General features: G+C 35.9%; 2 protein-coding genes across 4 annotated transcripts in view; one reads left to right on the top strand and one right to left on the bottom strand.

The window, feature by feature from the left end:
- The window catches only part of LOC145660520 (serologically defined colon cancer antigen 8 homolog), a 540,216-nt gene that overhangs the window by 321,251 nt on the left and 194,726 nt on the right, over positions 1-24,239 (top strand). The window lies entirely within an intron of this gene.
- LOC145660518 (uncharacterized) overlaps positions 1-24,239 on the bottom strand; it is a 443,921-nt gene that overhangs the window by 405,688 nt on the left and 13,994 nt on the right. The window lies entirely within an intron of this gene.

The following is a 24,239-nucleotide window of genomic DNA, read 5'->3' as shown; positions in this document are numbered from 1 at the left end:
ATAAAACTGTAACAACAGCGAAAATATAAAACAACAAAAACATTAACATAACTAATTTAGTGGCAATTCGACAAAACTGTATCCTTAGGCGATGTTCTCCATATAACGCAAGAGATGACACTAATAAAATTTCATGGATAGGGGTTGACGACCAGAACGCACCCTCTGGTGTGTGACGAAAGCGATAGATCAAGGTGAAGCTTCACGATTCCTTGCAATCACTATAATACTCGGCATATAGCGTAAGAGTCTTCGGAGCGGGAAATCCGGTTTCGGTTCCCGGTGAGAGCTAATATTGTTCGGATTCCACGTTAGTCTGTAGGTCAATATTTTAGATGGGCTCGATGTTAGACGAGACATTAAACTCCAAATCAACCGACCAAACTCTCAACTGTGGCAGCAAAAAGTATTCAAACGGTACTTTCCTCGGACCACATTTTACATATGGAAGGAAGAATCAATTGAGGAAAATTTGAAAAACAATAGCAATGGAAATTGCAATAAAATAAAATACGGATGGAATATCAAAAGTGTTTTTAATTTTTTTAATTAAACAATGGAAATTGTTTAACCCTTTGTGTCCCAGTGGTTACGCCGTGAAATCATCATTTTGAATCTTTCCTCTCCGTTTGCCGCTGGTTACACAGTGAAACCATTTGCAGCACTGATTACTGTTGTCATCTGCTAAACAGAAATCTAACTAACTCTCACATAGACAAGTCAAAGGAATTTAAACCTAAATAAGTTGTGGTGTGTATGGGTTGGTATTTTATTATACTGTACCATTTATCAAAGTTTTATTGTTTACATCCTGGTTCCCCTCAAGATTCCCTGATAGCAATTTAGTAGTGACATGTAACTTATCAAATGATATTAATACAATTACAGTAAACCCTCGTTAACACGAATTCCAAGGGACTGAAAAATCAGGAGTTCGTGTTAAAAGAATTCGTGTTAACCGGGGACCCAAATTTTATTATTCGAATACATTTTCTCCATACATACGCACTACAGTATACAAACTATACATACCACTACAGTATATTATGTATGTCATAGAAAACACTAGAGATGGTATCGAGACGAGACTGAGTAGTCTCGGTCTTTATACCATCCACAGAATTGTATTGAGACGAGACTGAGAGTTTCGGTCTCGTCTCGATTTCGAAAAGCACTCCTTGGTCTCAAATTCGAGTTAAGATCGAGATCGAGACTAGTTTCGGTCTCGGTACCATCCTTTGAAAAGTGAAAACACTAAAGTTATTATCCTAAAGTTTATTATACTATCTTCGAAGATTAAAAAAAAAAACAGTTTCCACGCAGAAAATCCAGGTCAAGTTTAAAAATTGATAACTCCGCTAGCAGGGTGAGTACCGCTAGTAACGGAAAGGTATTTATGATTGCTGTCACCACTTTGGAGTTACAGGAGAGAGAAGATGTTTTGTCTCGAGCTGTCGCCAGCTCGTCTGCCAAGCACCTGCATGTTCAGCGCTTGACGGAGGACAGAATCAACACCTCATAAGAGAGGAAAAATACCTGTTTCTGGTTTTTCTCTTATTTACAAGGCAATTTTCGTCTGTATAAATACTGTATGACAAAAACTGATCTGGAGTGAAATCTGAAATAAGAAAAATGATCTGAAAAAAAATTGAAAGTTCGTGTTAAATCAAAACCTTTACTGACTCAAGGGACTAAAAATTAGTTCGTAATTCGTGCTAACCGAAATTCGTGTTAACCTATAAAACTTCCTATAAGATAACGTACAGCGATTGCCGGGACCGAAATTTTGTTCGTCCTAACCGAGTGTTCGGCTTAAGCGAGTTCGTGTTAACGAGGTTATACTGTATTTTTAAGTGGTAGAAAAGCCCATATCTAGAGAGAACCACGTATAAAAATAATAATGAGAGATTATGAATAACATTTTCTATATATGAATAGTATCTAACTAAATATGCTATTCTTTTTAGAATAACATTTTTATGCATGGTCTTCAAAAGATTAAGAGGTGAGGAAAATAGTTACGTTACTTTAGAAGAAAATGTATTAGAGTGATAAAAGATAATCAGCTAATACGGTAAGTGATAAAAGAGGGAAGATAAGAATAATTCAATTGATGGTCGATATTACAAAGTAATTTTTACTTCAAAACGGGGTGACTGGCGTTTTTATTGGCTCGCAAAACATGACTTATTCTCAGTTTGCAGTAATTGGACTTTTGTTGACGACACAATACTTCTGATGATGATATCTAGAATACTCAATTCTAATATTTTCTCTATGGATCATCTCATATATAATTTTAGTTGTATCAATTTATATGTGATGAAATCTCCACACTGCGGTTAACCGCAAAAACTTGCGGCAACATGCCATTATCGCTTGCACTCATCATATACTAAGACGTATAATGCACGAAGCTTTAGTTCATTGTGTTAAGGAAATAAGCTAAGAATTTGGTGGGAGGCGATTGACCAAGAGTCAAGGTGAACCACAGTGAACTCTTTACAAGCTCTTACTTCATCTGGTAACAAAAGAACTTCGTAACCCTAACCATCTTCACATATGTTATCAACAAAGTAGAAAAACCTGTTCCATACAACAACAAAGAAATTCGACTACATATAGGCACAAGAATCAAACTCGGTTAGTTTCACATATGACTTTAAAACGGAAGTGCAAAATCTGCCTTTATACGCACACAAATAGCAGTGAAAATATACACTTATAACCTGACCAGTGTCACGTTTTATATTATATATAAAAATCACAATCCCGCTTAATGACAACCTTTTATCATCTTTTAGGATTTAGGATTTAGATTTCTGGGCTTTCGACATCTATGGCCATTTAGCCCGTCACGTATAAGGGATGACGTCTCTCGGCGAGCACAGTACCGGAGAAAGGAACGGAAGAAAGGATTGGGGAAGGAAGGAAGCGGCCTGGGACCTATAAGTTAGGTACTACCTCGGCATTAGCCATGTGTGAATGAAGAAAACCCAAGAAAACCTCATTCAGGATGATTGTCTGAAAATTTTTTCACACTTTTTCGACCGTGACCCACCGGGAAACGAACCCGGGACCACCTGCACCGAAGGCGAGAGCGTTAGCGTCTACGCTACGCGGGGCCACTTCTTAATCTTTTGAAATAAGTTTGGGCTTCGTTATGCTTCCGTTAAGATATCTACAAATACACATATTGAGTTTTGGATTTATTTGCACGAAGTATCTGCAACCTACGAAGGATATTTGCTAAAGTGTCCTCTTCTCTCATACTCGTTTTCCAACATCTTCGTTTCTTGTTCTCTCTGTACACTTTAGGTTCTTCATCTTCCTTCAACACCGAAGCGTTCTAAATTTTTTTCTCCACCTTCTATCCAATACTCCATACATCAGTTTCTTTCTAAGGTCAATGTAAGCTTGCTAGTTAGAAGTGATATTTTCTTGTTTAATTCCTGCTTGGCTTTTGGCGTTGTAATCGTCTTTCGTCAAAAGACTTCCAAATATTTGAAATAATTGACATTTTCAAGCCCTTTTTGTTCTTCCCTGATTCTTAAGGACGTATTTTCACAGGATATTTTCATAACTTTCGATGTCGATTTTCATTCCATAATGTTTTCCAGTGTAAACTATTTTATTCAGTATCTCCTGCAGTCCTTCTTCGGCTGTAGCTATACTAACCGTGTCACCCGCATTTCTGACCTTGTTAATGATCTGCTCTCCAACTTCTATTTATGCTTCCTTCATTAGACATTCAATGTAAACCTTGAATAATTAAGATGACATACTACATCCTTCTCTGACTCCTCTCCCGATCTCCACACTATTGGTTTCCCCTTGATCCAAACACAACTTCACTCTCTGACCTTTGTACAGGTTGCGAAAGAGTCGGTGATCCATCGAGTTGATCCCAATGTTTTAAAAGTATTTTCATACGTTTGGTCCGATTGACCCGGTCGAAAGTTATTTATTTATTTATTATTACCTTTTGTGCCAGTCAATGAAGCACAATTGTTCCCTTAAGTCAAAACCTCGTTCTGATATAACTCTCAATAATCCAATAGCATCTCTGGTGCCTTTTTCTTTCTGTAACCCAAATTGATCTTCCTCCAACGTATCTTCTATCTTACTTTCCAGCTGCCTATTCACTATGTGCGCAATAATCTTTCCAATATGGAAAATCAGGCTAATAGTTGTGTAATCATTGCATTTCTTTGTTTAATTTTCTTAGATAATGAAAACATTGTAACATCAAGAAAATCCTCTGTCTATTCTCCATTCACGTAGATCTTGTTAATAAGCGGTGTCAGAACTTTCATTCCACTGTCTCCTAATATCTTGACCAAATCTACTGGTGTCGTCATCAATAGTGTTCTTCCTCCTTCGCATGTTTTTGATGGCTTGCACTACTTCATTCTTCAATGTGCTGGGTTCTTTTTCTTATTCCTCCACCCCTTGCTCTGCTTTAATCGCAATATCTCTCTGGCGGTTCTTCTGGTCATATGGATACTATATAATCTCCCAGATCCTAAGGATTCGTTGATGGTCAGAGACTACTAACTTTGTTGATCTTCGATTCCAAACGTGCGTATACTTTCTTAGCTTTCCCTTCCGACCCCTGTGCTTTCTGATATATCATATCTACCACGCCGTTGAGGTTCCGTTATTACTTCACATACCTCTTTCATAGGTCCATATATCTATATATCTATATATCTATATCTATCTATCTATCTATCTATCTATCTATATTCTATATATATTCATTCGAGTTGAAGGAATTAAGTTTTTTGTTTTCTATTTCACTCTTGAAGAGTTATTCACGATTTAAAGTGAGGTGCTAACTTAATGCTGGCTTCTCAACTATTCAATTTCCAAACTTAAATATAAACCCCCCTACACCATCCTTTGAGCTACTTTGAGCTTGTGAGGCTTAAGGAATCTAGTATTGAGCTATCACTCCTAGAGAGATATTCATGATTTAAAGTGGGAGTACAGAGTTAATTCTAGCGCCCCCACTAGTCAGTTACCAAAGTCTAATATACACAATCATTTGAGCTACGTTAAAGCTGATTTGAGCCGAAAGAATTAAATTTTGACCTAATACCTTAATAAGTTGTTCACTATTTACAGTGGGGAGCTAACTTAATGCTGGTACCCGCACTATTCTTTTTTTTTTTTTTTTTTGTTTTGTTTGTTTTTAATTTAATATACGCAATAGTTTGAGCAGCTTGGGCTGAATGAATTAAGTTTTGAGCTATCCTATCACGGTTTAAAGTGGGAAACAAACTTAATACTGCTCTCAACTCAATGCACAAACTCATTTATACGCAATCGTTTGAGCTGAAGGAATTAAGTTTTGAAGTATCACCCTTCGAGAGTTATTCACGATTTAATGTGGAGTGCTTGGTGTGGGCTATAGGAATTAAGTACGTATTGAGTTACCACCCTTAGAGAAATATTCACATTTTAAAGTGGGGGGAAGGGGTAGTTAACACTCGTGCCTCACCATTTAATTTTCTAAATTTAATATACGCAATTGTTTGAGCTGAAGGAATGTTTTCAACTATCACCCCCTGGAAAGTTATACCCCCAGGCCCGTAGCCTGCCTCCAAATTTAGGGGGGGCTAAATGTAAAGTAGGGTGGGCTCACACACAGAGAAAGACATTATATATATATATATATATATATATATATATATATATATATATATATATATATATATATAATGTCTGTATCCGTGTGTGATGATGAGTAATTTCTTATGCTCTTAAAACTGAAACTACAGCGTGAAGGAATTATTATTAAAATTTTTCCCTATAGCGTTAGTACAACTGTACCTGAAAGCTAGAATACTGTGTGTTTCCTTTTTATTTATTTATTATGGCAACAAATTTTTTTTCCGTTTTCTCATCTTCTAAGAAATAAAAAAATATTTTTTTAAAAAATAGTTGGCCGAACGAACCAATCATTAAAATTTCCAAAGAATTAGCACAGGAAATACGTTTTTTTTAATTTTTGATCGACTGAAAAAATATTTGTGAAACTTGAAGAAATGACATGTAGAGGGTAATGACATTTAATACTACTTTCAAAGAGATTCTACTGAGAAGGGTCTCAAAATCTTAAATCAATATTTTGAAATACATGTGGCCTAAACAAATATATGCATATTGGAAAAATGAAATTAACATCTTACCCGTATTATTATTTACATCCCCTTAGATATGAAACTTTATATTTCTTCAAATATCACGCGCTTTATTTTACACTTGTACTTCTAAACATTTTTTGATCAGTTTTTTATGGTGGTGGTCGAAAGAAATAATGATATGTTCATGGATTTTTGCTATCTACAAATTTATAAATTTCATAAGATTAAGAAACACAAACACAACACGCATATACACACTCCTCATGCTAGCACACTATAGTTGAAACATATTGAACATTTGAACAATCACTAACAACACAATCACAGTATGTCTCCTTCTTTTGTATGCTGCCAATCTTAGAACAATTGTGTCCAAATCGAGGTTTCTGGTGATGTCCTTGTTGTAACTCAACAAAACAAGATCGGCACGGTGCAGTTAATGTACATCTCCTTTTCAAAAAAATGCCCTAACAAAGAAGGAATTCCTCTCATCTGAAGTAGTCCTATATAACGGTTGACCGGCTTCAGGGCAGAAATTTAGTAAAGAAAATATTCAAATTTACAAACGTAGGTATAATTTCTAATTGCTTTCTTTTTTGTAACTGAAAAAATACTTTTGGCATAAAAGCCGTGAGTTCCATTTTATAACAACACATTTCAATTTTTAGACGTCGCGGATCCCATAGGCAGGCCCCCGGGGTCCGCGGACTCAAGTTTGAGAACCACTGCTCTAGACTCTTTGGAACATACTATCAACAATCATTTAGGAGGATTGCTACTAAAGTCATGTTTAAGTAAAAATAATCTGTTATGTTTTGGTACTCGAGCATTCAAATAAGAAATAACTCCAAGAAAGTTCCCTGTTCTAGCGCAGTTACCTTCTTTCTGGAAACGAAATTGATAAGAGAAGTAACAGTTCATTAAATTTTCTTTGTATAGTACAATTCATATTAAGGTATACATGAAATTCCTCTTTACACTGTACAAATAAGAATTCGAGATCAGTTACTTTCGTAGGTACTAAAAAAGTTTAAGTTAAGAACTAATGATTTAAACAGCTATTTACTTATTTCTATTGAAGATATCTCTTCTTCAAAATGAAACTACATTAACAAATTGTTACTTTTGTGGGCTACCTCGTAGCCTCAAGGGTACATCGCTCGCCTTCGGCGCGTCTGGTTTCGGGTTCAAACCGTACTGGGAGTCTTCGGAGTCAAACCGATAGTGATTTGGATGTTACTTTAAGCTATAAGTCCCGTGTCTATATAGCCTCCCTGCTGAAGACAGACGCTAAACGCACCCTGTTTTAACTCAAAGGTCAAATTTCAAATTTATAAAGAATTATACATATTATCATCCAATAAGGTTCAATTTTTAATTGAAAATTCTGTTTTCGTATAAGTGCAACTACTTCCTCCGTTTAGTCCGCTGCATTTTTTGTTTACATACCAGAAAATTGCAAGGTATTCTTTTACAAAATAGTAACTTTGGATGATTAGGCTTACGTCTGATGATCTGCATGAACATTTGATTTTGGCACCAAAGATTGGCAGCAATTATTAAATTATTTTAATATAAGTATCTAATTATTTACCCCCGATAAAGATTAAGTGAATCAAACTTATCTTTAGTTTAAAGGTATATTAACAATATTGCTTACTTATTCCAAGTTATTTAACAAATAATCAAGTTGCTGCTACACTACAATTCTCATTCTTCAATTCAACTTCGGTGCATCTTCAAAAACCAGCATCGATCAACTTTCAATTACAACCATGTTCAACTCAACAGAACAAGAGTAAATACAATTCAGAAAGGATACTTTTCTTACTCAGTTATCACGTGACATAAAACGTTGTCAAAATCGCCTGTGCGATTTAGAGCGAAATAGTTGCGACCCCCTGTTGAGGGATGCTGTCTTTTCAATCTCTCGCATATTGACCGAAAGCCAATGACTCACAGCAAAAGGATGTTTTCAGTTGCAAATTCCAAAAAAGGACAGGTAAAAGTAAACTCTTAAAGGTAAGATTAAGGTAAAAGTATGTTGTTTCTGAACACAAATGCATGTTTGCCGATAGAATAACCATAAATTATTTTTCTCCTGCAGCGAGGGTCGTTTGCACATGAAGCATTAAAACAGTCTCACGCTCAAAGAAATATTAGCAATTCAAAGAAGCGTAGAGCATAAATAGGCCGATGCTTTAAATGAGGATAATAAAAGTAAATTTTAATTTAGCACTCTAAAGTACATTTCGAAATACAATTTCTTCCAACATTTCAGTCAGTGTTCGAATTAAACTTTCGAATGAGAAGGTGATGTTTATGTATTGTTGCTGTAAATGTAGAAGGCGAAAAATTTATCACAGACAGGGATGTTGTTACTTCTGTGATACGAGTCGGACATAAATTTTTACCGAGGGGGAATTTCCTCGGCATCCCCCGTTAATTCGAACTATGATTTTAGTTAGGGGGCTGCAAAAAATTTAGGGGGGGCTGAGCCCGCCCTAGCCCCCCCTGACTACGGGCCTGAATACCCCCTGCACTTACTACCAATCTTAGAGATGGTGTATTTGATAAACGTGATGCTTTTACTACAAAATTAATTTTACTGTTATTATTGTCTCTCAAGTCCCTCTACGAGAGTTCTTTTTCCATATCATTGATCCGTAATTCTTCTATTTGCAAGTTTTTATTTTTGAATTTTACGAGAAGGCAGTTATATTTCTCCGAATCGGCCATGTTTACATATCACTGTTTGATTTTTTTAGTTGAAAATGTCTTCTTGTGTATAAGCAATGTATGTGTATGTTCGTTTTTCTTTGTTAGCAAAGGCTTATGTAATTTAGCTGTAACACCAGTAAATGACAGCGATTTATTATAAAATTAAAAAAATATATATATACTTTAAATACAAAAATGGATAAATATTAACCCACTAATTATTTAACATGTTATAATATTAAATTGTAATACGGTATTGCATGTAAATTTATTTTTATTCCTTTAAGATTGAGAAGAAACTGAGAACAAGCTAATTCCGTTAACGAATATGCTTGCTTTCGCTCAGAATTGCTCGAGTAAATTGTGTGTAAATGGTAACAGAAAATTACGAATTTTAATAATTAGAATAGATTTTAAGTAGTTATTTAGTAGTAACAGAACACAGGAAATATATAATTTTAAATAGATTTCCGAGTAATACATTTCACTTTTCTATATGATACATGACAGTGCCGAGTAAAAACACATATAACTTGTATTTTAAAAAAAAATAAAGAGGGGAAGGGGCAAGAACATATATAAAAGAATCAATAAAGATCAATCCAGGAGGAATACCATGTAGAATACTAGTATAGATGTAAAGACGAAAGAGAGAACTAAAGAATTTGAAGAGATGATAATACGGGTGAGGGAAGGAAGCTCAGGAGGTGATATATATAACAATACAAACATTATTAGAACAAGGTCTTCTAAAAGGTTCTTGTAACAATTTTGAAAAGGAAGGCGCAATCCAGCGAAATATTCTAGTTAACGCCAATGGTGCTTACGGCTAGCTTTAACAAAATCAGTTATGTCTTTGAGAACTCTTAGAGGAAAATGATGGGAGCAATTTGACCGCGACATCACATGGCGGGTTTTGTTTTATGACGTAAATAACCCCTTAAATAAACGATATCACATAATGGTCTTTGTAGGTTTATGCTTTACACCAAACTATTCTTACATTAAAAAAAAAAAAAAAAAAAACTTTTTAACCAAAATCTGCAAGTAGCGGATTCTGAAGGCGCAACGACGAAATTAAAGTTAATAGCAAGAAAAATAATATGTTGCTTGCAACTTTAATATCTTTAATTTACTTTTTTAATGAAAGTTTTAAGTTCATAAACAAATAATGAGTTTTCAATTTACTTCTCATAAGAAAAAGAAGAAAACTGACGTGCTTTGTGTTTATTTTAGGAGAGTAGGAGGCACGGAAGTTAACTTTCTGTAGTCGATTCCACGAGCAAACAATCTGAATCACGAAATGATGAGCAGGATACAAAGAAACGATACAAGAACTTCAAAATTTCACTCGTACTTCTCTTTGATCCTTAGTAAACGAGCAAGCACTACAAGTAGTTAAGCTTCGAAATATTTTCTTTTCCATCATACAAAAAGAGTAAACACGAATCTCACGCGAATTCGTATTAGAAATGAGAAAAAGACCATCTTTTCCATAACATCAGTAGATCTCTCACAAAAAGTAATTAAGCAGGCAAATAGATAAAACATAAAAACAAATACATATATACTGTACATAACTACATTTTTCCTTAAAAATCACCATTTTCAATGATGAAATACATCATAAGATACTAACGCTAACGAAGAATTGCAGCGTGTCTAAAGACGATGGTAGTACCAGGTTGGAAGACTCATAGAAAGCACGTGCGTAGAAACCATAAAATTCGATTCAATAAATAAACCACGAGGACGGAAGTTTTACTTTTAGTTCTTCGTTAAGAAAACAAAGGACAGGACAAAATAAGTCCTGTCATAAATGGGTTACAACAAATGGAGAGCTATGAGTCACAACGAAAATTAACAAGAAAACTTTCATACTCCATGTGTAAGATAAACAGTATTCACGGTCACTGCACAACTAAGTATCATTATATAACGAATATTTACAATTTAATGAAAATTAATGAATGTTTAAAGTTTTTATATAATCACTGAAATGCACAATAGCATTTAGAACATCTTGGCATATTTCTGAAAATGAAACTCGTTTTTTAAAATATTGTACCGTATATTTCAGATCTTACAAACAATAACGAAATTTGTGATTCCTTAGTGATGAAATCGGAGAAAGGAATGCTCTTTGATGCATACACATGGTAAAACGAGTGTTCACTTTTTTCTCCCCAAGAGTTCCGAGTTAGATCGCCGTTGAAGAACATGTGATTCGGATTCAACAACATAGTAAGTTAGCCATAGGATACTACATTAAATTTTAACGAATCAAAAAAAAAAAAAAAAAAAAAAAACCGTGAAAATGACTCAGAACGTATACATTCCTGCTCCATTAAGGAACAGTTAAAAAAAAAACTAATTTTGGTGGTGAAAAATGTAATAGTTAACGGCAAATACTTTGTTAACAGCAAGGTAAATAGGTAGAAACTATTTTAAATCGCAACATGGAAAGAATACACTAACATACAAAGATTAACATAGACACTCAAATCACAAAACACGTGGCTAAAAATTAATGCACAGAATTCAACAACTATAATAAACTTAGAGGAAAAATCGAAGAGTATTTAAGTCAACTTGTCAGAGCAAAACAGAAAAGGACTATTCACATAAACTGAAATATATATTTTAAAATGTGAACATTCCTCTATTTTTCTACATAGCAGCCACTGATATTGAGACATTTGTGCCAACATGACATCAAGTTTTCGATGTCCTAGTGATAAAATTTGTTCACCAGGGCGCTAAACCATCGATGCAATTTAACATTCCACAATTATGCACCAAGGCTAAGGGAGACGGCTATGATGAAATAGATGATAATGATGGAATGAAGTCAGTGGGAGAAAACACCAAACTACTCTTGCCCTGAGAAAACCTACGCACACGGTGTTTGTCCACCACAAAGTTCACTTTGTGCAGGCTAGGATCGAATCCACGCTCTACTACTAACTTGTAAGCCTCCGTGGCTATTGGGTAAGTGTTGGCCAGCAAGGTCCTTTTGGTCCAAAATAGTGGTCTCCAGCGCTACGTCTGGATTATATGTTTGATGCATCAGAATATCACAATTCCAAGACTGAAGTTAGCAACAACATCGGGACGCGCATTGTCATACAAAATGATGACCACCTCAAAAGATTTGTGAAATATTTTCGCCGCAAAGTATCTCCTATAGGATCCCGTATGGTACAATACACAGCAACATTGATAGTTTGCCCTTTTACTGCAAAATCATCAAGAATTATACCCAGACTATCCCAGAAGAGGTAAGTAAAACCTTTCCAGCGGATGTGCCTTTCTTAAGTTTTTTCTTTCTTTCTTTCTTTTCTACAGGCAAATTTGTGTATTTTCACACCATACTCTGGGGTTTTCGTTCCGGATTATAATAACACACCTAAGAACCGTCACCTGATGTAACAATGCAATCGAGGAATAGGCTTCCGTCCCTCTTGTCCACAGCAATCCAAAGCAAATGCTCAAAACAACATATCATCCAGTTCTTCATACCCAGTGGCGTGAACTGTTTGGGGATTTATCTCGCTGATATTTTGTGATACCCAAACGATTTACTGATGATTGTGTATGTACTGCCATTGAAATAACCATTTCATCTGCTGTTATTTGGATTATGTTCGCTGGAATCGCTGAATAAATCCATTCACAGCATCATTTCCCTATACCCGGGATGTCCACAGCAGTCCGAAATGGGTTCTTTCATTAACATTTATGCGCCGCGCCTACTTTAAACTTTGCACATTAGTTACACACATTTGTACATCACACAGTAGATCTCAGGTGGTTTCCGTCCCACTGACCATATAAGCGAGATCACACTCCACATTTCCATCGGTTTTAACGTCTCGAATCGAGGCGCCACTTTGAAATAACAGCACAGGCAACGCGTATATACCTGTCATTTTGTAGAGAGGTGAAGTAATATAAATATTCTTCAAAATGTACACTTCAGTTTCTGTGAATACATATCTCTTTAGCTGTGCACTCACTTTCTGATTTTCTCTCATAATTAAATGAAAAACAAAGAAAAAAGAATTTGATGGGTCCACAGTATATTGAGTCAAGCATGGAAATTGGAGAGTAAAATGTTGAATTAACTAGCGTAGCCAGAATGGAAGAAATCAGGAATGCTCTCAAAATTTTAACTGGAAACTCAATCAGAAAAAGACCATTAGGAAGACCTAGGCGCTGATGGGAGAATAATATTACGATAGCTCTCGCAGAAACAGGAATACAAAGTAGAAACTAGATCCAACTGATCAAGGACGGAAAGTAATAGGAAGCAAAACGCGACATCAAATCTTCGGGTTCTATAGGTCGTAGATTTAATTAGCTAGATAGTTGGTTAATGATTAACGTACATAGATAGTATAGGATAAACACATATCCTCACGAAAGGGAAATTCCGAGAAAAGAGTTATTCCACAATTTTAGAGGTTTTCAATGTTTGCATAAAAAAACTATACCTACTAGCATAATTATGATCGGAAATGAAAACGGAAAATACAAGCAACGACAGGAATGGTGCAACGGGAAGCTGCGCAAGAAAAAAACGTTATTCTGAAAATCACTGAGTAAAAAATAACACAAAGGACTCATAAAATATTATGAACCGAGTATCATATTGTGTGCAATAGAAACGCACTCATTAATTACGAAACAACAAAGAAAATTAATATTAGAAGCGTTGGACATGAGAATATGCAGCAGAAAGGAAAAATAAAAAAAGGAACAATTTGGGTGAAGAAATGAAAGAAATGTGAGCAAAGTCTGGAGCTAAACAATACTGAGAAAAGCTAGGCAGAGGAAAATAATTTGCTTAGGACATTATTTAAGGAGAAACTGTTTTACTATATGGAAATATGAAAAAGAGGGGAAAAAATTGCCATATTAAAGATCCCAACTCTTATATCGAAGCTAAGACATTAACAGAAGGCTGTACTGGATGAACGTTTCCCAATTTGTAGTTAAGTGACCTGCCGAGATGAAGTTCAGGCCGTGGCCGCTTTGTTGCAACAGGATCAAGTTTCGTGTCTCACATGCCCTGAATAAAATGTAGCTACACACAGTGGTTACTAAGCTCTGTGTGTCAGGGTTTTGAAAAACCCGTGTATTTTTGAAAAAAAAAACACCTGGGCCCATATGGAGTTTTTCGGGTATTTTCGGGCTTAATTGTTTTTTTCGGGTATAATTTTTTTTTCGAAATAATTCAATATCTTTGGGGTAAAAGTGTTGGGATGTGATTTAGATTTCAAGATTGTCATTGTCACAACTTGAAACAATTTTCTATTAACTGTTGTTTTGAAAAAAATGGCCATCATTTTGAAATTTTACATTGGATCGCCGAGAAAATCTATACAGCAAATTTAGAAGGTCTCGTGTTTCTAACTTTAAAACCTCAACTTGAAAGTCCGAAAACTGCACTCTGAAGCGTTGATACTCGCTACTTTGAAGGGGGGGGGGGGGGGGGAGAGAATCAACCATTTTGAAATTTTACGTTGGATCGCCGCCAGAATATATATACAGTTTAATTTAGAGTGTCTCGTGCTTCTACTCTGAATATTTCAACTTAAAAAAACAGAAAATTGCTCTTTCTAGCGTGGGTATCCACTATTTTGAAAAAAAAAATGGCGGCCATTTTGAAATCTTACGCTGGTATGCTGCCAAAATATTTAGATTGTCTTGTGCTTGTACCCTGTAATGTGTGTGGTACAGGCAGGGGCGGATCCAGGGGGGGCGATCACCCCTCCAGAAGAGGAAACTTTCTTATTTTATATAATTATATAAATAAAACCCATCCCAAAGTTTGGAGACCTTAAAAGTAGCAGTATAACAACCCACCGCCCCCCCAGAAGTCGGTTCTGGATCCGCCCCTGGGTACAGGCAAACGAACAAATATAGATCGAGTCATCCCAAGAGCCTGCAAACGAACAAATATAGATCGAGTCATCCCAAGAGCCTGTGACGTTCGCCAAATATGAATACCAAACATATTAATTTAAAATAAAGATATAATTCATGTTTTATAAAATAAATGTCTCATACGAAATAAATATTTTCCAACGTAAAATAAATGGTTTATTGTTGAAGTTTACTTCCGATTCTTTGTGGGTTCAATTACGGGAATTTCCGGAACACTTCTTTCACGACGAGTTTTTCCCAAAAATGCAGCTTTCTTTACTGTAGATCGAAACTACTATTACTACGGAAGTTTTAATTCTGTACTTGTTGCAAGACGGTTCTTTCCCTAAAATTAATTTAAAGCGATTAACAAGGATATAATTCATATTTTATAAGGATATAATTCATATTTTATAAAGCAAATGTTTCAAAATACCTTAAATGAAATTAAATATCTTATAGCGTAAAATAAATAGTTTTTTATTGTTGAAGTATCCACTTCCGATGCTTTGTGTGTTCAACTGCGGTAATTTCCGGAACACTTCTTTCACGACGAGTTTTTCCCGAAAATGCAGCTTTCTTTACTGTAGATCGAAACCAGGGTGCGAATTGGCGGGGGGGATGCCAGGGATTTCCCCCCCTGACAAAAATCTTTCCCACCCTGGAGAAGGAAAATTTTATCCCTGGCAGGGATAACTTTCCCCCCCTCTGGAGTATTTTTAAGTGGACATAAAGATAAGTAGGTCTACTTTGCGTAGCTAACCTAAATATTACTTGAGTGAAAATTTATGAAAGATCTCACATCTCAACTGTTTTGTACTTGTTAGTGTATATATATATACATATATATATATATATATATATATATATATATATATATATATATATATATATATATGGGGGGAGGACTGGGTGCGCATATGGGTGAAATTCATCCCCCCCTGGGAAAATTTTTCAATTCGCACACTGATCGAAACTACTATTAGTACGGAAATTTTAATTCTGTACTTGAAATAGTAAGCGTTACGTAGTGTTCGGAACTCTCAGCATTAAGCTTCTTGAATTTGCCAAGAAATTTTACACTATTGCTGGTGTTAATTCTACGGAATGCTTAGGGTTGCCAACTGGCCCTTTTTTCACCGGCCTGGCCGGATATATTGCTGTTACAGTACTATTTTGATTAAAGCCGGTGACCGGTACAAACTTCTTACCAGCCCACTGATGACCGGTTTTTTAATATTTATATCTAGTTCGAAGCAATTTCGGTTTGGGTACAAAACCTCGCGGCCAGAACCTCGCGGACCAAAACCTCGCCTCCCAAAACCTCGCGGCCCAAAATCTCGCCGGGCCGAAACCTCGCCTGGCCAAAACCTCGCGGGACAAAATCTCGCCGGGCCAAAACCCCGCCTGGCCAAAACCTCGCCGCCCAAAACGTCGCGGGCCAAAATCTCGCGGGGCCAAAACCTCGCGCCCCAAAATATCGCCATACCCAAAATCTCGCCTGACCAAAATGTAAATGTTCCAACAGATGATAAGGATGTCGGTATACAAGACGCTGTTTCAGAAGAAGTATCACGGGTATTTGACCAAGTCCCGCGATACCATATGAAAATTCTATTTCATTATTAGAGGATTTCAATGTGAAGGTAAGGCGAGATGATGTTTTTAAACTGGTTATAGGGAAAGAAAGTCTGCATAAGGAAAGTAATGACAACTAACGGGGTTATTTTCGTGAACTTTGGAACATCCAAAAACTTAAAATTCTAACAAAAATTTATTAATATTTATGAAAGTATGAAATAATATACGAGTTTTTGCGACGTCCTTTGATTATGTCCTGTAGATTAAAGGAGACGTAGATGGCCAGGATAAAGGAAATGATCGAATAAAGAAAGTGGGAGGAAACGGGAATAACTCGAGAAAGCCACGCACACGATGTTTTGTATCTTCTTCTTCTTCTTCTTCTTCTTCTTATTATTATTATTATTATTATTATTATTATTATTATTATTATTTTGATTATTATTTGTAATGTGGAATTGCATATTAAGAAACTCAGAGTAAATTTTAAAGAAAAGTTTCATTCGCAGCGAGGTTTTGGCCACGCGATGTTTTGGGTGGCGAGGTTTTGGCCCGGCGAGATTTTGTCCCGCGAGGTTTTGGGCGGCGAGGTTTTGGCCAGGCGAGGTTTTGGCCACGCGAGGTTTTGGCCCGGCGAGATTTTGTCCCGCGAGGTTTTGGGCGGCGAGGTTTTGGCAACGCGAGGTTTTGGCCCGGCGAGATTTTGTCCCGCGAGGTTTTGGCCGGCGAGATTTTGGGCGGCGATGTTTCGGCCGCGAGATTTTGTCCGTATCCCAGCAATTTCATCTAGTTCGAAGTATAGATTTAAGAAGTAACTTTCATTCTGTAAATCCAAAACTATCACATTTTACCGTCTATCAACGATTAATATACCGGTATTTTGTTTATCTGTTTAGGTAATTTTAAAGAGATTATAGAGACTTGATCAGGGAAAATTTGAAATGTACTTGTAAGGAAATTCGTACATTTATTGGGAGTCAAAAAGGACTTCTTAAAGCAATTTCCTGTAATTGACGTATAAGTTTAAAGAATAAATTTCATTTTCCAAATCCAAAATTGTGACGTAAAGACTAATATACTTTTGTTTCGATAATATTAAAGAAGTTACAGTTACTGGAAAATACAATAAAATGATCAATGCCGATTTCAGCTTCTCATTTATAGCACAATGTTTCTATTAAGTTTATTAGTAAATGTACTAAGAATATGTACAATACAATTGCTAATGCACTTTTGTTCACGATAGTACATTTCCTTCCCATGAATGGGTCCGACAGAGATACTTCATACGCAGACCTATATCATAGTGAATTTTGATGGGGTGCCAGGTTTTTTTTTTTTCAGAGTTGGCAACCCTAGCCGAATGCTTATTTGAAGAGTAGCAACAAATGACTGAACTAAACTATCGTTGTTGGAAAACCAAATTTTACTGACGAATACTTGTACCATCAAAAGTAAGATATAATACTAATAGTTTTACTAATGTACGAATTTACATATTTAGTGGTACTACCGGCACCTATGGCCTTAATTAAACCCATCAACGTATGAGGGATAACGTGTCTTGGCATCGCCGAGTAGGCGAGCACACTATTCACGGAAAGTACTTTTTAAATAAAAAATTGCATATTTTACTTCAAATAGGCTATAAACATAATCCATGCATTAATTTGTTCTATAATTATCTCAAGCTACAGTTAGTTTCTTTTATTCATTCAGTGAATTTAGAATTTTGTAAAAGGTCTATGTTGAATGTTGTATACATTAACGTGAAAGCATCTAATTCGCCCAAGGAAAGTCCAAAATCTGATAAATATCGTTTTCGATGTGATCACCTTAGTAGTACCAATAATATACTAACAAAAACTTGAAAAACCCAGGTTTTTTTTTTTTTTTTTTTTTAATGTAAGTCCAACCTACTGTGCCCACTTGGGCAAATCCTGCTCTGTGTACACTAGAAGAGGTGGATTTGTTACTCATTTTTTATGGGCGAAAGGGACAGAACCAGTTCAGATTCATAAGGAATTGCAACAAGTGTATGACTAAATGTGATGAAGAGTGCACCATGTGCGTAAAATGATGGGTATGCAACGGTTGTTGCGTGTGCTAGATGAACAAAGGAGCGTGCGTTTCGTACCACATTAAACCACTCGTCACTCGCACAGTTGAAAGTACAGTTTAATATGTTACATGGCACAATGTGGAACATTGTCCACGAACGTTTAGGATACAGAAAAGTGTGCAGCAAGTGGGTTCAATGGCAACTCACAGACGACCACAAGAAAATCTGTATGATTGCATTTTTCTCACATCTGCTCCACTTTAGTGGGCATATGAAGGATTTTCTGTACCAAATTATTACTGGAGACGAAACGTGAGTGTGTCCGTAAGCCCGGAGTAAAAGGGATAATAACTGGCATGGAAATATCCACGATCTCCAACAGTCAAAAATTTCAAGATATTACCCAGCACTGGCAAACTGATGGCAGCGGTCTTTTGGGATATCCACTGTGTGTTGCTGGAGAATTTTTGTCTCTAATCACACAGTGAATGCTGAGGCGTATCAGACAAAACTCCGGGAACTGAAGAACGGAAGATCTCAACTGTTAGGCAAGACGATACACTTCTTCCACGATAATGTTTGCCTACAAACAGCTAATGCGACAGTGAATCTTTTGCAACGGTGGGGCTGGGAAAACTCTTTAGCACTCACCGTGCAGCCAGGATATGGTCTCTTCGATCCAAACATCACTTTGTGGTGAGGACTCATCTTCTATTGACAGGGTTTTAACAAACTGATATTCAGCCTAGACAAGTGTTTCAACAAAAATATCAACTACTTCGAAAAACAGAGGAATGATGTATCTTCATTCTACATGTAAGTATTTCTCTTTATAGGATCTTGTATCAACAACAAATCTGAGATTTTGACATCATTTGTAAACATCGTTAGCTCAATATCGTCACAAAATTCTTCTTTGCCCGTTTCTTATACGTGTTCTTCAAAAAGCTCTGTTCAGGTATTCTTTATTTGTCAGACCTTCCTCCCTGAATTGATTCTTAACCACATCCATCCATTTCCCTCCTCTCCCTCTACTTCTCTCTCCCCATCCATTTCCATTGACATCACTTTTCCGACCACATAGTTGTTTGTTGTTCTTATTTAATGACCACACCACTGCAGTCTTCTCTCTTGGATATTCTTAGATATTTTTACACCTTGGATGATTCGAATACTTATATTCCTCAGTCTGTCTTTTCTTGTTATCCCACACACCCAGCGCACCATTCTCATTTCGGTAACATTCAACCTTTTTTCCTATGCTTTCTTTAGTGACTATGCTTCCGCTCCGCATATTATTGCTGCTCTAACCATTGCTTTGGAAATCATCCCTTTATTCCTCCCCGTTAGCCTACGGTCACAAAGAATCTCACATACTTTCTTTCAATTTCGCCATCCCTCTTGCATTCTGTGGTGGGGGAGGGAGGGGTCGCTGTGGCTCAGTGGTAAAGCGTTTACCTCCGGTCCTTAGTTCGATTCCAGCTCGCGCCAAGTGAGCTTTATGGTGGACAAACACTATGTGCGTGTTTTTTTTTCGCGGCTCTTCTGTTTCCTCCCACTTTCTTCATTCCACTATTCCATTCATTCTTTCATCACCACCGTCTTCTTTAGCCTAGCGGGCATAATCGTGGAACGAACAGATAAGTCTAAGTACTCAAAAATTTTAACATCATTTAATCGTCCTTCTTGTAGATTTACTTATTTATCTCCTTCTCCGCTGTACTCGAGATGTTCCGTTTTCTTTCCATTAATTTTTAAGCCTCTATCCCCCAAGGACTTCCTCCAACTCTCTACTTTCCTTTTATCTTCTTAGCTATTTGTATTGCATAATACAATATCGTTGGAAAACATCATATATCAGGGGTCGCTGTGGCTCAGTGGTAAAGCGTTTACCTCCGGTCCTTAGTTCGATTCCAGCTCGCGCCAAGTGAGCTTTATGGTGGACAAACACTGTGTGCGTGTTTTTTTCGCGGCTCTTCTGTTTCCTCCCACTTTCTTCATTCCACTATTCCATTCATTCTTTCATCACCACCGTCTTCTTTAGCCTAGCGGGCATAATCGTGGAACGAACAGATAAGTCTAAGTACTCAAAAATTTTAACATCATTTAATCGTCCTTCTTGTAGATTTACTTATTTATCTCCTTCTCCGCTGTACTCGAGATGTTCCGTTTTCTTTCCATTAATTTTTAAGCCTCTATCCCCCAAGGACTTCCTCAAACTCTCTACTTTCCTTTTATCTTCTTAGCTATTTGTATTGCATAATACAATATCGTTGGAAAACATCATATATCAGGGGGACCTTTATCCCTTCCATCCTGAGTAACGACATCCATGCCAACGTTGAAGTACGGCTTAGGGCTAGGCCCTGGTGTAATCTGTCATTGGCCTCTCATAACTACTGTAATAAAGACGTGCAATCCCTTTGTTTTCCCTGATGCTTTTCTATAGTTTGTCTTAGTATAAAAATTACATCCGTTGTTCTCTTTCCTCTCAGAAATTCAAACTATTCTTCTCCTATTGATGTTTCCTTTCATAATTGTTGTTCTACAATTTTCTCCAAACCTTCGTCGATACAAGCTGTAAACAATAACAGAGGGGAAACACCTACAGAGGTTTTCTTATAAAACCTACTCCATCTTTCCCTGGAAGTTCACTTCCAGTTCAATATTGGTTTCGGTTCCAGAACCAGACCAAATTTTCTCTGAAAACTGGTTTCGATACCGAGTCCGAAACCAATTTTATAAGAAAATCTCTTTCAACCGGCGTCTGGAATCGCTTTTTTCGGAAAATTATTCCACTTAGGTAAGTGAAACCCTGTAGAATCCATTTACATCTATCAGCTCCGTTACCATTAGCAACCCATTATGTGATTAAGTGCTCCTTCATGGTGAAGTGTGTGCTTTAGTGCACATGATCTCAGCTTCAATTCCGATAGGATACTGCATTTGGATACAAACCTAAGACACCCAGATAAAATTTCCAGTGGAAGTGCATGTTCGGATCCCACTATATGTGTAAATCCATTTCATATTATCTCAGTGCTGAAAAGAACGTTACACTCCAACCATCGGACAGATTAACTCAATAGTTGTATTTTGTCGATAGGTATCAAGTTTATACAATGTTCTAATCTTACATTTGTTTATGTAGATCATCATCCCTCGCATTCGCCAGACGAAAGACATGGAATTTGGCCTAATATTTATCTGGTGAGGGCACGGAAATCGTCTCATACAATGATCATTATTACATCTCTTAACAGTATTAGATGAGCTCAAATGAATTCACACAATAATAAGTATGTCATACATATGTATATACATATTAACCTTCAAATACGTATGTGTTTTGAAATAACCAGCACTGTTATTGCAAATTAGCAACAAATTATGGATGACGCCACGAAATTATGTCATAAACTGTTTTAGTTATTATTGCTGGAGGCATGATACTGTGAAAAGAATAAATTCTTGCATTTCGGCTTAATATTTAAGACACGATTTCTGATGTTCAACAAACTTTTGACATTCATAAGCCAAATCTACAAATGAAAATCAGCTACTGATACTGACAATAATAATAATAATAATAATAATAATAATAATAATAATAATAATAATAATAATAATAATAATAATAATAATAATAATAATAATAATAATAAAGAAAATTACCTTTGCAATCGTAGTGATAAGCACTATAGTTTCCACATTTTCCGTATTAATGTACACAACTATAACACAAAACAGACGCTCAGAAAATTGCGGTACGAATACTTATCATTTAAAATTTATTATTATTATTTATTTCTTTTTCCAAAAGTGAAGCATTCACTCAAAGAATAATTTTGAAAGCAAGGGTATAACGTCATTTCTAAAGTAGAAATGTGGTTTCAAGCCCAAAGTGAAGACCTCTATATAAACTGCTTAGCTACGCAAGGTGAAGAACTGCTGGCAAAAATGTGTCACAGAGTACGGCAAGTACGTAGAGAAGAACTAAAGTCATCATGGTCTGAAATATGCGCACAATTGTTTTCTTTTAGGCGATTTCACAAACGTTTTGATACCCCCTCGGATAAGAAACTTCTCGACTAGAGGACTTCGTTAGGACGCGGTAAAAAGAACAACTACCAGTTTCACCTCTTGATCAGAAAGAGGAAGAGGGGCACGGTCACTACATTGTAGAGCTCTTACCTCTGTGATCGTAATCGATGTGAACCTGTGAACAACATCGTTCGTGTCCGTGGATTTTCTCGGAGTTCTCCTGTTTCCTCCCACATTCCCATTCCATCAATTCCTTTCATAATCACTAAATTTCGTTAACCATCAATCTCTTTTACCCTATAAACCATAACCTTGAGACAGGAAACTGAAAGATTTATTTTCCTTGTCAGTAATTTTCCGAAATATGTTTAAATTTAAACATATTTACATGATGATAAGCCGAAAGAAGTTTATCAATATGTTCTCCCAAGAAGATATGTCAACCAATACACTGGCAGTAAAGTTTACAACAAGATTCGGAATTTAATACTCTTTCAATTTCTTTAAGATTTTATGTGTCTGCGAAATAATATATCATACCCAACATACAGTTAAAATGAAAGTTTGACATTATGAATGTGTAAAACGTGATTAATGTGTAAAATGTGTTAAAGTAATAATTCTGCTGAAATCTTTGTCCGAACGACTAAACAGAGTAAATTTCTTTAAATACGAGAAAAAAAGGAAGAGAAAAACCAAGGTGTTTGGACTGCTCTCCAGAGCATACCCCAATCTATAAATTTACAAGACGCAAAATTACAAAAACAATATATATTGAACAATAACCCTTGCTGTTTGTTGTCTTCTTTGGTACGCATATCGAATGTAAAATAAGTAAATAAATAAATAAATAAATATCTATATCTATATATCTATATCTATCTATCTATCTATCTATCTATCTATCTATATATATATATATATATATATATATATATATATATATATATATATATATATATATATATATATATATATATATATATATATTATTTCCAATTTCTTTAAAATTTCTTAATGTAATAGCTACACTTTTTGTTTCTGATACGGGACTCCCGGATTAGATTCCCAGCGGGGATGCAGGTTCGGATTCCACGTTGAAGTATAGGCCCATCTCTCATACAGCCTCGGAGCTGGAAAGAATTGTTAAACAAACAAAACACTATTTTAAAATGCTGAATCAATTTTCTCTGCCAGTGTAGACGGTTCCTTTCTTTCGATTCAACGTCTAGTATATAAATAAATAAATAAAATAGATATAAACCTACTCTAAAAGCAGCAAAACAACTAGTCCCTATAACCAGTTTTGTGCACATTCACCACTATTTAGAACTGCGGAAATAACTATATAAATGAAAAATAAAAGTGAAACGCAATAATTAAGTACTGATTTCTACTCCCTTGAACAACGTCTCGATATAATCACGCCTACACGCGAAATTCAAAGCCTTGAATATTCTTCTTGATGAATCATTACTATACACTTTATATTAAAAAAAAAAAATGAAAATACATACCAAAAACGACAAAGCAAACCACTGAAGTCGGGAAAAAATAGATTAAAAAAAAATATATATGTTTCCCGCAACTTTGTCAATTATCTCACTCAGCAATACAAATAGGCTTTGGCAAAAGGTTAAAAAGACTGTCTTCTTTTTACATTATAACAAAGAGAGCATTTTCTTTATTTTTCCTTTGACCAAAGAACTTCGGCGCAGGACACTATAATCGCGGCAATTCGCTACAAT

The sequence above is a fragment of the Thermobia domestica genome, chromosome 9, assembly GCF_964235325.1.
Source record: "Thermobia domestica chromosome 9, izTheDome1.hap1.1, whole genome shotgun sequence".
Lineage (NCBI taxonomy): Eukaryota > Metazoa > Arthropoda > Insecta > Zygentoma > Lepismatidae > Thermobia > Thermobia domestica.
Note: the sequence above shows the minus strand (reverse complement) of the source record. Positions and strands in the feature narration are given on the sequence as shown.